The sequence below is a fragment of the Macrobrachium nipponense genome, chromosome 2, assembly GCF_015104395.2.
Source record: "Macrobrachium nipponense isolate FS-2020 chromosome 2, ASM1510439v2, whole genome shotgun sequence".
Classification (NCBI taxonomy): Eukaryota; Metazoa; Arthropoda; class Malacostraca; order Decapoda; family Palaemonidae; genus Macrobrachium; species Macrobrachium nipponense.
This window is the reverse complement of record NC_087201.1, coordinates 110,191,211-110,201,781: the sequence shown is the minus strand read 5'-3', so window position 1 is coordinate 110,201,781 and position 10,571 is coordinate 110,191,211. Positions and strand designations below refer to the sequence as shown.

At 43.7% G+C, this 10,571-nt stretch overlaps 1 protein-coding gene across 2 annotated transcripts in view; it reads left to right on the top strand.

The window, feature by feature from the left end:
• Nucleotides 1–10,571, top strand: part of LOC135220910 (cleavage and polyadenylation specificity factor subunit 1-like) — a gene marked incomplete at its 5' end in the record, with an annotated part of 154,257 nt that overhangs the window by 66,915 nt on the left and 76,771 nt on the right.

The window sequence follows — 10,571 nt, the reverse complement described above, 5'->3', positions numbered from 1 at the left end:
GAATATAATTGTACTTTTTATTCATTATGCCTTCTTGAACTGTAGTTCATTAAAGCATTAATTTATTTTTTCCAAGCTAGGGTTGGAGTAATCACACTTGAAGAAATAAATTACTTGAAGAAATAAATTACAGTTACAGTTATTTTCAAAAAAAGTAAATTACAATTACAATTACATTTGGAAATAACAATTACATTACAGTTACTTAACAAATTCAATTACAATTACAATTACAACTGATTTCGGTGCAAGAATAAACTCTAATCTTTGGTACAGGAAACATTGTATTGAGGCTAGCAAATCGGGCTAATAGGGTTACATAATTTATTTCTAGAAGTGTAAGTGGTAGAAGACTGGTCGGGAACTGGACGTGCTCATCACGTGCGATGCTGCTCCCATTGGCGGAGAACCAGCAAATTGAAGTCTTTTAAGCAACCCATCACTCCTAATGGAGCCCGATGCATACCACTCGAATTTTATAATTACAATTAAAATACAAATTATATTCTCCTGTAATTAATTAAAATACAGTTACTATAATTTAATTTTCAATTACAATTACACAAATTCTTTGATTAAATACATTTCAATTAAATTACAATTACTCCAACCCTGCTATTTACCCAAAAATGCATGTTATGTCATTTATCCCCACACATTTTTTTTTCTACCCCACAAATTTTTTTTCTACAATTTTTTTCATTTTATTTAGTGTTGCTGGAAAACAAAATTGTTCCGTATGGAAATGATGCAACACTTATTAGTGTAGTAAAGTCTCCACTTATGAGAAATAAAGCTGCCCTTAGTCTCATTCATGACGTGGAGTGGATTATTGACTGTTGTGATCAGAGGGGGTTTTGAGGCTGAACTCAAGTAAAACAAAAACTGTGTTGATTAGTAGATGGTGTATTGATTTTCCACCCCATCCTCTCCTTCAGATGGATGGGACTCTGCCAAAGGGCCTGAAGCATTAACTATGCTTGGTGTATTTTTTTTACTCGCATCTTACTCTTGAGAAACATCTAATGAAAAGGTCAGAAAATCCCGAACAGAAGTCAGGTTTTATACATAAGGTCTCATATACTATCTATAACAGTAATAAAATCATTGCAACCTGTTTTGGTAATTTGGCCCTCCTTTAATAGAATACTGTTCTCCAGTGTGGATATCTGCTTCTGCCAGAGATTTTTTTCTATTTTAGGCTGATTGGTTTGTGGTGGTAGGTTTCTATTTCCTGACAGCAGTATGACTTGCCAGTTTTGCAAAAGATGTCTTTTAACAGATTTTTCACATTCATAATTGATCCCTGATCCTCATTTCCTGCTGAGAGCAATCAAATTTGCTGAACAGCAACATCAATATGCAGAAATTGTGCCTCACTGTCGAGCTTTTCAGTTCCCTGGGTCCTTTATTCCTCACGCCGATGGACTTTGGAAGTTTCCTGAGGATGTTTTGCAATTGGAATGTCAAAAGTTCAAGTGAAGATGTAGTGCTACAATTTGCTTGCATTTTTATCTACGTATTTATATATTAATTTTATTAACTTTTTATTTTCTAGTAACTGATCTTTTCTTTGTGCACTTCCCATTGACTTCTGTTACTTCTATCAAACAAACACCATGTTCTTTGAAAGCTTGAATTTCAAGTCAGTGGTCCTATGGGCTTGTTCCATATGAATAGAGTTCATCTTTTGAATAATAATAATAATAATAATAATAATAATAATAATAATAATAATAATAATAATAATAAGGAAGGAGACCTTCTTTGAGGGCAATAGCATTGAATACAATTGAATATGATAATAATAATAATGATAATAATGATTACGAGCAAAGCGAAGTCTTACTGGAAACAGGCTCATTTCTGGTGGCCTTGCATGTCCCACCCTAATGCAATTCAAATGCTAATATCTCTAAAAATATTAAAGATAAAAGAAAACTTATTTTTGTGGATATATTTAAATCATGTTTTAATTATTGCATTCCCTAACCCTATTTAAATGTTAATATTTCCAAAAGTATTGAAGATATTATAAGATTTATTTTTAAAATATCTTAAATTCACATTTAAACTATGTTTTAATTTAAATGCTAATACAGCCAGCCCTCGGTTAACAGCAGGGATCCATTCCCAGCTGATGCTGCTAACCGGAAATCAGCGATAACAGCACTAAAACCTGCTTAATGGCGCCACTAACCAAGTATTGGCGCCGTTAACCAGAGATTGTTAACTAGAAATTGGTGTTGCTAACCGGATATCGGCACTGCTAATCAGAAATCAGCTCCGAAAATCCAGTTAACAGCGTCGCTAGACAAGCGCCATAAAACCGGATAGCCGTTAACTGATACTGCGGTTAACTGACGGCTGCCTGTATCTCCAAAAGTATTGAAGATAAAAGAAAAATTATTTGGGCAGGTAAAACCTTACAGCTTTAAGTTTCCTCCCATTTAACAATTATTTTTAAAATATCATAAATTCATATTTAAATGATGTTTTAATTATTTCATTGGTCCCTAATGCTATACAAATGTTAATATCTTCAAATGTATTGACGATAAAAGAAAAATTATTTCAGCAGATAAAACCTTATATCTTTAATTTTCATTCCGTATAAGATTTATTTTAAAATAGGATAAATTCACATTTAAATTATGTTTTAACCCTCAAATGCCGAAGCGGTATTTTAAAAATCGGCTCCCGTATGCCAGCGGCGTTCGCGAGTGAGCGCCGAAGCGGAAAAAATGTTTTCTTCAAAAAATCACAGCACGCTTAATTTTCAAGATTAAGAGTTCATTTTTGGCTCCTTTTTTTGTTATTGCCTGAAGTTTAGTATGCAACCATCAGAAATTAAAAAAAATATCATTATCATATATAAATATTGGGATATATGACAGCGCGAAAAAAAATGTCATATATAATTGTATACAAATCGCGCTGTAAGCAAAACGGTTAAAACTAACGAATTAATTTTTTTCATTGTATTGTACACTAAATTGCAATCATTTTCGTATATAACACATTGTAAAACAATCAAGGCAACACAGAGGAAATATTATCACAAAATGATGCATGACTTCGTAACGCGTGGACGTAAAAAAAAGCTGTTTTGTACATGAACTTCCCTGACAGATATATACTTAGCTATAGTCTCCGACGTTCCCGACAGAATTTCAAATCTCGCGGCACACGCGACAGGTAGGTCAGGTGTTTCTTACCTTACCCGCCGCTGGGTGGCGGATGTACGAACCACTCCCGTAAGCTTGTCAGATTTTTCTCTGTCGCGGGAACGATAACAACTGTTGTCGGTTCCTCTCGATAGTTTTCGATTCTCGCTTGCCTGGAGTTAATTTGGACTTCTTTTGGTGACGTATTCGCTTTGTTTGGCTTGGCATACGCTGATTGTGGACCGGTTTGATTTTGAGTTTGATTTTCTTTAACGATGTCTGATCTAGATTCGGTAGTTAAAACTTCGGTTTGGTTTAGGGTTTGCGTGAATGAAGGATGTAAGGTGAGGTTGCCGAAAGCTTCGGTAGACCCCCCACACGGTTTGCATGAAATGCAGGAATGAATGTTCTTTTTGCTAACCCTGTAGTGAATGTAAGGGATTGAATGAAGAAGAATATAAGGCTCTCTCTTATGTTAGGAAGTTGGAACGTGATAGAGTGCGTAAGGCTTCCTCTAGAAGTTCTAGCAGATCTAGAATGAGTGAGTTGGATGTGGATCCTAATAATACTAACGTAGAATTAGAACCTTCTTCCCAAGTTGCAGCCCCGGCTCCCCGCACCGAAGCCGAAGATTCGCCTTCGGAGGCGGCAGCTCTGAAAGCCACGAATCGTTCTATGGATCAGAAGATTCGTCAGTTGGAAGGTAAGGAGAGTGTTAGTGATCAGTGCAGTGTCCCCAGTGTTGTGGAGGGTGCGTCTGACCGGCTCCTTAGTGCCTCTAGGCCTAGACCTCTTCCAGACTCCCAGTTCCAGTGGAGGAGGAAAGTCGAAAGCCGCAGGAGGGCTAGGGAGAGCCCCCACCGGTCAGGCGTCCCTCGGCAGATCCTGAAGTACGCTCCCAGGCTGCCTCGGATCGCTACAAGAAGGAGCTCCTACGCCAATGCTTCTCTCTTCGTCGTCTCCCTCTCCGAAGAGAGGTTGGAACTCCCGGATGCGTCGCGCCCGTTGAAGAGGGCTTGGAAGGCTCCCTGCAGTCCTTTGGCTTCTAGTCCGGAGGTTTTTCCGGAAGAATCGTCGGTGGAGGCGAAGAAACCCAAGAAATCCTGTGATCGTTCTTCTTCTTGCGCTCCGCGCTCGGCGCCTGCTTCCGAGGAAGAACAAGAAGATTCTCCTACGAGAGTACTCGCGGGACTTCAAGCTCAGATCACGGCGCTAGCAGACTCTCTAGCAGTTAGATCACGTAGGAAGAAGGACGTTTCTCTTCGATCAAGAGATCTAGGCGCCGCTCTTCAGAGGATCGTTCTCCTTCATATGGGGAGGTTTCGTATGAAGGTGGGGGCTCGCGTGAGCGCCCGCTCGCCTGGCTCTCTTTCGATTCAAGCAAGGCGCTCTATGGAGAAAGAAGTTTTTTCTCCAGATTGGATTCCCGCTTCCGGTAAGCGCACTGCACCTGCTCATCACGCGATTTCTTCAACTCCCTCGCGTGAGACTTCTCCTCAGCAGCCTCAAGATTCTAGAAGGCGCCCTTCTACAAGTAGGCGTTCTTCTTCCAGATGTCACTCTCCTCGAGTGTCGGATCGTGACTTCTCTCCTGACAGGCATCTAGAGTCTGGTAGGAGTCGTGTGCATGATAGACGGCCTACTGTTAGCCGCTCCCCGCAAGGTAGGCGCCAAGAACCTACTGCACATAGATCTCCTAGTAGGCGCTCGTCTCTTTTTTTAAGGCGTCATACTCTGATTATTCTCCTAGGGGCAGGACAACAAGAGTCTTTCAAGCGCCCCTTCTCCGTGTAGGCGCTATCCCGCTTCTAGGCGCCACTTTTCCTGGACCGTTTGTCTGGCTTGGTAGGCACAGGGAATCCCGGAAGCGCCCTTCTCCAAGTAGGCGCTCGTAGTTTTGAAGCGCCCTTCTCCTGAATGTTACCCTCTTGTTAGACGTCAAGAGTCTCGCAAGCAGCCTTCTCCTAGTAGGCGCATTTCGCCTTCCAGTCGAACTTCCGTTGGATCGTACGCAACTGGACAGGTATGGAGAGCCGCGCAAGCGCTCTGCTCTCGATAGGCGCTCTTCTCTGGCAGCCGCTCGCCTCAGGATAGGCGCATAGAGTATAGTAGGCGCTCGCCTCCTCGTAAGCGCCCTGTGGATATTTCCGAGGATTCTCGGAGTAGGAGCCCTACCTCTCCTTCGGCTGAGATTCCGGATACCTCGAAGAGGGAGTCTTATCGTAGACATCCCAGATCTTCTCATCGTTCTCCAGTGGATGTGAACTCTTCTAAGAGAGGGCGTTCTCCAACCTCTCGCTCAACTCCTGCTAGGATCCCTTCGTCACCTAAGGATCTTCCGCGCTCGCCTCGACAAGACGTCCTAGAAGGTTCGGATGAGGAACCGAACACTTCTGCTGCCGTCTCTTCTTACAAGAAGCTTGACAGAGTACTTTTACAAGTTTTTGGGGATTCCCTTACTCCTACGGCTCCTCCTTCTCCTCACTCACTTTTTTCAACGGCGAAGACAGCGAAGAGTTCTTCTTGTGTGAGGAGAATAAGCCAACTCTTTCAATGAAGAAGGCACTGAGGAGTTTTGGTTCCTGGATGGCTTCCAAAGAAGAAGCGGGGAAAACGATGTTCGCTTTTCCTCCTTCGAAGTTATCAGGACGCGCTGGTTTCTGGTACGAAACAGGAGAGCCCTTAGGATTGGGTCTACCGTCTTCGGCTGATTCGGATTTTTCGGCGCTGGTAGATTCGACAAGGAGAACTGCCCTTAACTCTGCTAAGACGACTTGGGCAATGAATGAATTGGATCATTTGCTCAAAGGTATGTTTAGAGTGCTAGAAGTATTTAACTTCCTTGATTGGTCGTTGGGAGTCCTAGCCAAGAAAATTGAAGTGCCAGAGTCAATTTCGCCAGAAGATCTTATGTGTGTTTTGTCTTGTATGGACAAGTCGGTAAGAGACGGAGCGAGTGAAATCGCCTCCCTTTATGGGGCCGGGATCGTGAAGAAGAGGTCGGTTTATTGTTCCTTCTTAACGAAGTCGGTCTCCCATGCTCAGAGGTCTTCTTTGCTGTTTGCTCCTCTGTCTACTCAGTTGTTCCCGAAACATCGAGTGCAGGACATTTCGAGGTCACTTTCGGCCAAAGCCACCCAGGACCTTTTGGCACAGTCGGCAAGAAAAAACCTCGCCCTTCCTTCCCTACCAAGGCTAAGAAGGAAAAGGCAAGTGTTCGAGAACCCTTTCGAGGGGCATCTTCATCAAGAACCTCTACGTTTAGAGGTCGTAGACCTTCAAGAAGGGGTAAGACTTTCGCCAAGTCTGTTAAAGCCCCCAAATAACTTGCAAGTCCTTCAAACAACGGTGGGCGCCAGACTCTTAGAGTTTGCGGAAGTCTGGGCCCAAAAAGGGGCGGATCCTTGGACCCTTTCTATTTTGAGGAGAGGTTACCTCATCCCTTTCGTCGAAAGACCTCCCTTGACGACCATCCCAAGGGAACTGACGGCCAGGTACAGAGACCCCATCATGAATCAAGCTCTCCATCTAGCAGTAGATCAGATGCTGGAGAAGGGGGCTATCGAACTAGTGACAGACCATCATTCATCGGGCTTCTCACAACCGCCTTTTCCTAGTTCCGAAGTCCTCAGGGGGGATGGAGACCGGTGTTGGATGTAAGCGCCCTGAACTTCTTCGTAGAAAAGAAGAAGTTCACGATGGAAACGCCTTCATCAGTGCTGGCAGCACTTCGTCCAGGGGACTGGATGGTTTCCTTGGATTTACAGGACGCTTACTTCCACGTACGATCCATCCTTCCTCGAGGAAGTTTCTCAGATTCATGATGGGGGGGAAAATTTTTTCAGTTCAGGGCTCTGTGTTTCGGCCTCTCGACGGCCCCTCAAGTGTTCACGGGGATTTTGAGGAATGGTGGCTCAATGGCTTCATTTGAAAGGGGTGAGGATATCCATGTACCTCGACGATTGGCTAATAAGGGCCAATTCAGAAGATCGTTGTTTGAAGGACTTACAAGTAACTTTAGAATTGACGAAGGCGTTGGGACTTCTCGTCAATGTCAAGAAGTCATCACTAATTCCCGAGCAAGAGTGTGTGTATCTCGGGATACAGATGAACTCTCTGAGTTTTCGGGCTTTTCCCTCGCAGGAAAGGATAGCCGAGGATTCGAGAGAGTAACAACCTTCTTAGGGAAAGAAGTATGCACAGTGAGGGAGTGGATGAGTCTGCTGGGGACGCTCTCCTCTCTGGAGCAATTTGTTTCCCTAGGAAGGTTGCACCTGAGACCGCTCCAATTCTTTCTTCATCGGAATATTGGAGTCGTCGTTCTCAGGATTTTGACGTTTTCCTCCCTGTCGTTATCCCAGGACATCAAGAAACATCTCTTATGGTGGACAGATCCCAACCTCTTTGCGAAGGGACTGTCTCTTCAATCACAGACCCCCAACCTGGTGTTGTTCTCCGACGCGTCGGACATGGGGTGGGGTGCAACTCTGGGAACCAGCGAAGTGTCAGGTACCTGGGGTGGGGGACCAGGTAGCCTGGCACATCAACAGAAAGGAGTTGATGGCTGTGTGGTTGGCTCTGAAGGCTTTCGAGCCCAAAGTCAGAAGATCGGTAGTGCAGGTCAATGCGGACAACACTACAGCTCGGGCATATATCAGAAAACAGGGGGGGACGCATTCCTTCTCCCTGTACGAGACAGCAAGAGACCTTCTTCTGTGGGCAGAAGAAAGAGGAATCAAGCTTCTCACCAGGTTCGTGCAGGGAGAAAGGAATGTAAGAGCAGATCTCCTCAGCAGGAAAGATCAGGTCCTTCCCACAGAGTGGACCCTTCATCTGGATGTATGCCAGAGCCTGTGGAAGTTATGGGGCAGGCCACACATAGACCTCTTTGCCACGTCAAAGAACAAGAGGCTGGATCCTTACTGCTCTCCGATATCGGATCCAGAGGCAGTAGCAATAGATGCTCTTCTTCTAGACTGGAACGGACTCGACGTCTACGCGTTTCCCCCCTTCAGATCCTGGGGCTAACCATCAAGAAGTTCGTAGAGTCCGATTCAACGAGAATGACCTTAATCGCTCCCTTTTGGCCGGCCCAAGAATGGTTCACAGAGGTACTGGAATGGTTGGTGGACCTTCCAAGATCGCTCCCGCTAAGGAGCGATCTACTCAGACAACCCCACTTCGACAGGTACCACAAAAACTCCTCGCTCTCAGTCTGACTGGCTTCAGACTGTCCAAAGTTTGGTCAGAGCGAAAGGCTTTTCAGCAACAGCTGCTAAAGCAATCGCAAGAGCGAGGAGACCTTCCACCTTGCGTGTATACCAGTCAAGTGGGATGTCTTCAGACGTTGGTGCAAGAGGAAGAACATTTCCTCTTCCAGTACCTCTGTGACCCAAATTGCGGATTTCCTTATTTTCCTCAAGAAGAATGTCATCTGGTTGTGTCAACTATTAAGGGATACCGCAGTATGTTGGCGGCGGTATTTCGGCATAGAGGCTTAAATATATCCGATGATAAGGACCTGCATGATCTTATTAGATCATTTGAAACCTTTAAGCGTCCTCATATAGTACCGAACTGGAATCTAGACGTATTGTTCTACAATTCCTTGGATCGTCTAGATTCGAACCTCCTGGCTTAGCCTCTTTCAAGGATCTGACGAAGAAAGGCTACTTCCTTTTGGCCCTAGCTACAGCTAAGAGAGTGAGTGAGCTCCAAGCTATTGAGGGCAATGTAGGGTTTAAGGAAGATTCTATGGTGTGTTCGTTTCTTCCAAGTTTCCCTTGCAAAGAATGAAAACCCATCACGCCCTTGGCCCAGGAGCTTTGAAGTTCGTAGTTTATCTTTTTCTAGTAGGGGAAAGAGCCTGAAAGAACTCTTTGCCCTATGAGAATTATGAAGTATTTCCTTAAGAGGAAGGAACAACTTAAGGCTAATCAAGATGTGCTTTGGTGCTCCGTAAAGGACCCCACTCGGCCCAGGTCGAAGAATGCTCTTTCCTTTTTTCTGAGAAGCCTTATTACAGAGGCACATGTTGCTGTAAGGAAGAACATTTTAGACTACTGAAAGTGAAGCTCACGAGGTGAGAGCCATCGCAACTTCGCTTGCATTCAGAAAAAATATGTCTGTGCGGAACTTGATGGAGGCGACTTTTTGGAGATGCCAATCGGTTTTCGCAAACCACTACCTACGTGATGTAAAAATCACATATGATAAATGCTTCGCCTTGGGTCCTTTCGTATCGGCGGATTCGGTGCTGGGGCAGGGAGCTGAAACTTATCCTGTGTAAATTTTTGATATGTTACCCTATATTTTATATTGTTGTTTTTTGGTTGTCTGAAAGAGGTTGCAGGAGGCACCTCTTTTTGTCGTAATATAACCCAACCCTTGTATTTTGGTTAGGTGGTCTGGTGGGTTTTGGCTCCTTGCAGAGGTAGTGGTAAGGATCTGTTAGGTAAGCGGACAAGGTCCCTCTAACAGCATCCGACTTGGATTCTACCACAATAGGGGATCACATATCCCAGTGGTAGATCCGAGAGTCTTTCAGCATCAGGTCACGTCCTAGCTGTAGCTCTCCAGGCAATGCAGACTCAGAGATAGTATCTATGAAGTCTTCATCCTGAAAAGGTGAGAACCAAGGTTTTTATATCCTACAACATTAGTTGTTTCCCGTCTTACCTGTATTATTGAGCTGTCTCTTACCCTCCACCAAGGGTGCCAATCAGCTAAGTATATATCTGTCAGGGAAGTTCATGTACAAAAATGATATTGTTAAACTACAATAAAGTTTTGTACATACTTACCTGGCAGATATATACGATTAATGGCCCACCCAGCCTCCCCTCAGGAGACAGGTGGAAGAGAAAAATCTGACAAGCTTACGGGAGTGGTTCGTACATCCGCCACCCAGCGGCGGGTAAGGTAGACCACCTGACCTACCTGTCGCGTGTGCCGCGAGATTTGAAATTCTGTCGGGAACGTCGGAGACTATAGCTAAGTATATATCTGCCAGGTAAGTATGTACAAAACTTTATTGTAGTTTAACAATATCATTTTTCAAAAATTCACCATAAATCGAAATATTGTGCTAGAGACTTCCCATTTTTTGCAAAATGAAGGTTGAAATTTTGGCACTTATCTTTATTTATGTATATAAAAATATTTCAAAACTGATAAAAGCTACAACCATGGATTGTTTTTTGTTGTGTTCTACATGAAATTGCACACATTTTCATATATAAAACTTCATACAATGGCTAATTTAAAATGGTGCAAACATTACGACAATCGGACGAAAAAAATCTCTGATTTTTTTTCGGAAGAGTTACCACGCAGAGGTAAGGAAATTTTTTTTTTTTTTTTTTTTTTTTCTCATAAATTCACCATAAATCAAAATATTGTGCT